Raw genomic sequence first — 3222 nt, forward strand, 5'->3', positions numbered from 1 at the left:
AGGTGCATTTCCCTCTTCCCCGACTCTGCACCTGCCTCTTTGACTCAAACGCATCTCCCTTTGTGGATTTTAATGAGTTGAGAAAAAAAGAATAAACAAAAGAAAAACGTTTCCTCACCCCGTTCTCCTTCCGCCGCACTGCCTTACCCTCGGTGCCTGGTCTGCGTTTAAAAAGTTCGGTGGGGCAGGGGGCATGAGAAATGGCTTCCTGCATCGTTCCCTCGTGGTAGATGACATTTACTCCTGGTCCTGGAGGACCTTAAGGGCTTTCGCACCACTTTGGCATGGCGAATCGGCGGCAGGGCATGTGGGCTGGGCCAGCATCCTGGTTACCGGTCCCAGCTTGCCTCTAAGGGGCTTGCGTGCTTCTCAAAAAGAGAAGGGTTTAGGTGAGGAGACCTTTAACATCACTGCTGCCTTCAGCGCCAACGGCCCGTGATACCAGTTATTCATGCGTTCATTCATTTGTTCACCATCCGAGGAGTGTTTTCTGAGCACCACGGGACTGTGGGTATGAGCAAGTTGTGGTTCTTCCACGGACTCTGGAAGACAGCGGACAAACGCACGCTAGAGCCGCTGAAAGGAACAAGACTGTGGGAAGCAAAGCAACGACCGAGCAGCCGCGGTCTGTCAGGGGTCAGCGGCCGGCGGCCGGCGCTCAGCCAGAGTGAACGGAGCGTGACGGGGACTCTGCGGCCAGGCGGGCTGACCAGGGTGTGTGCCAGGGCAGCAGGGCCCCAGTGCTTCTCAGGGACAGTTCCCAGCTACAGGTTCGGGAGAGCTAGATGTGAACTTGAGCTACCGAGAAGGTGACTAGGGCAGGCCTCGGACCTTGGGAATAACAGAGGAGTCCAGTTACCATTTTGGGGGTGCAGCACAGGAGAGGGCGGGGCTCCAGGCAGATGGCAGAGGCCCAGCAATTGGAATGGAAGCAGAGAGTAGGGCTCAGTCTACACAGGGAGGTCAAATGCCTCCATCTGGAATAGAGAGGAGCTACAGAAACTGGGGGTCGGGTTGGACCTAAGAAGAGAGGTGTCTTAGAAAATGTGATAATAATACGACAATAATAATAATTACACAGTCTAATAATGATCGAGCATCTATGATGAGCTGAGAACGCACTAATGATGTATGAATTATGTCCTGTAAACCCTGTAGTAACTCTATAAGGTAGATATGATTATCCTCATTTTGCAAGTGAGGAAACTGAGCCTTCAGGAGGTTGATAACTTACCCTGACACAGCTAGGATCACCTACGTTATGCCGCAGTAACAAAAGTCTCCCAAATCTCAATGGCAGGATAGAAATTTACTTCTCATTCCCGTGGACAGAAGGTCTGCAGGGGTCTCTGCTTATCCTGGTCACTTAGACGCCCAGGCCACATCAAACTTGACACGTGCTTTCTCAGTCACTAAGGTGGGGGAAAGGAGACGGTCAATTTTGCACCAGCTTTTAAAGCTCCTGTTCCCACAACACTTCTCCCTATACTCATGGCCAAAGCAGGTCGCATGGCCACACCAGACTCCAAAGGGGACAGAGCAGTCCAATTCTTCCATGTGCCCAGTTAGAGAATGGGGACATTTATCAACAGCCCTGTTCCTGGCCACCCAGTCGATGGGGAAACCAAGTTTGCACCAGCGTTGGCTGACTCCAGAGCCCGTGTCCCGTCCTCACATTGTTCCGGAAGAGGTCTGCCGGCTGGGACAGTCTCTTGCCCCCGCCACACCCTACTCCACATCGTCCTTGCAGAGCCTCTTCCCTTCCCTTCCCAGGCCGTGGTTCAGGAGACAAGCACCAGGTGATGGATGGCTTCCAGCAGTCGTGGGGGAGAGGTTATCTAACAGCACATTCTGGAGGAGCCATGGCTGGGAGTCTGCTCATAGTAGCAACTGGTGTGCTGGTTTCTGCAGAGCTCGGAGTGCCAGGGCCTCGAGGGTTTATTAGTCCCACAGCAGCCCTGGGAGGGCTTCGTTGCTGCTGTTATTTATCCCTTTGGCTGTGCTCATCCAGCACGAAGAGTCGGCTGGGATTAGGTTCCAGGGACACAGAGCCCTGGCCGCCTTCCAAGCCAGGGCGGCAGAGGGCTCTTTCTCCTCGGCCAGCTCCCAGGCGGTGTTGACAAAGAAGAGTGAATGCAGGTGGTTCAGCCATGAGAGGCAGACATGTGCATCGCATCGGAAAGGAGGTGGCCAGGAAGATGTGAAATCATGGGACTTTGCTGATCCCTTAATGCTAAATTTAAGGGCTGCCTCCCTTGTCATCTCTGCCCCCCCCACCCCAAACCAAAGTGACTGTGCCTTCCTCAGAACCACGGTCCTCTTACGATCTGTCCCTGTTACCTCTTGTTAGTTACCAAGTTCTGCTGTTTCTTTTTCCACACGACATGCTCTGTCTGCTGTAATTAGAGCGAGTTCCTCAGAGCATAGATCATAACTAAGGCTTTGTGGAGACACTCGCAGCACCGAGCACACGCGAGATGTTCAATCAGCGTTTGCAGCCTCTGGCTCCAGCCTACCTGTGCAAGCTCACCTTCTGCCATTCCCTTTCGCTTCGCAGTCCTGCCAGCTGGAACGAGCGGCTCCCCTTGCCGTTGCCCCTCCCTTGCCTGAGCATGTGCTTACCTTCTGCCCGGGGCGCCCTTCCCTGCCTCCGTGCCAGTTACCCATCTCAGCAAAGTGGATCCCTCTCTTCTTCCTGCCAACACTGTCCCTCGTGTGTATGTCCATTACAGAAATAATTACATGTCAATTACTTGTTTACCTGTCTGCCTTTCCCACTAGCCTGAGAACTCCTGGAGAATAGAGACACAGCTTATTTATTTTTTGTCTCCTCCTGCCTTTACCTGTGCCCGGACAGGACCAGGACCAGTAGGAGCTGAGTGGGGCACTTGCCTGGGCACAAAGCTTTAAGAGAGTGTCCGAATAATTCAATAATCAGAATAAATAATACTTAATGCAATACTTACAAAAGTTTACATTAATGCAAAAGAATCCAAGATGAGCAAGATATCGAAACTTTAAATAAAAATGGAATCAATAGCAGTGTCACGCCGAGTCATACCGGAGCCTGGGGCAACAGGAAAAACGGGAAATACCGATTCTGTCTGTAAAATTTTGATATTTTGTTCACCTCAGATTTTCGGCATTAATATTTTGCATAAAGTCTGTATTAATATTTATTTTTTAAAATATTGCCTAGAATGTGATAGGTGCTCTATAAAC

This window comes from Pteropus vampyrus, unplaced genomic scaffold (assembly GCF_000151845.1).
Source record: "Pteropus vampyrus isolate Shadow unplaced genomic scaffold, Pvam_2.0 Scaffold65, whole genome shotgun sequence".
In the NCBI taxonomy this organism is placed as follows: domain Eukaryota; kingdom Metazoa; phylum Chordata; class Mammalia; order Chiroptera; family Pteropodidae; genus Pteropus; species Pteropus vampyrus.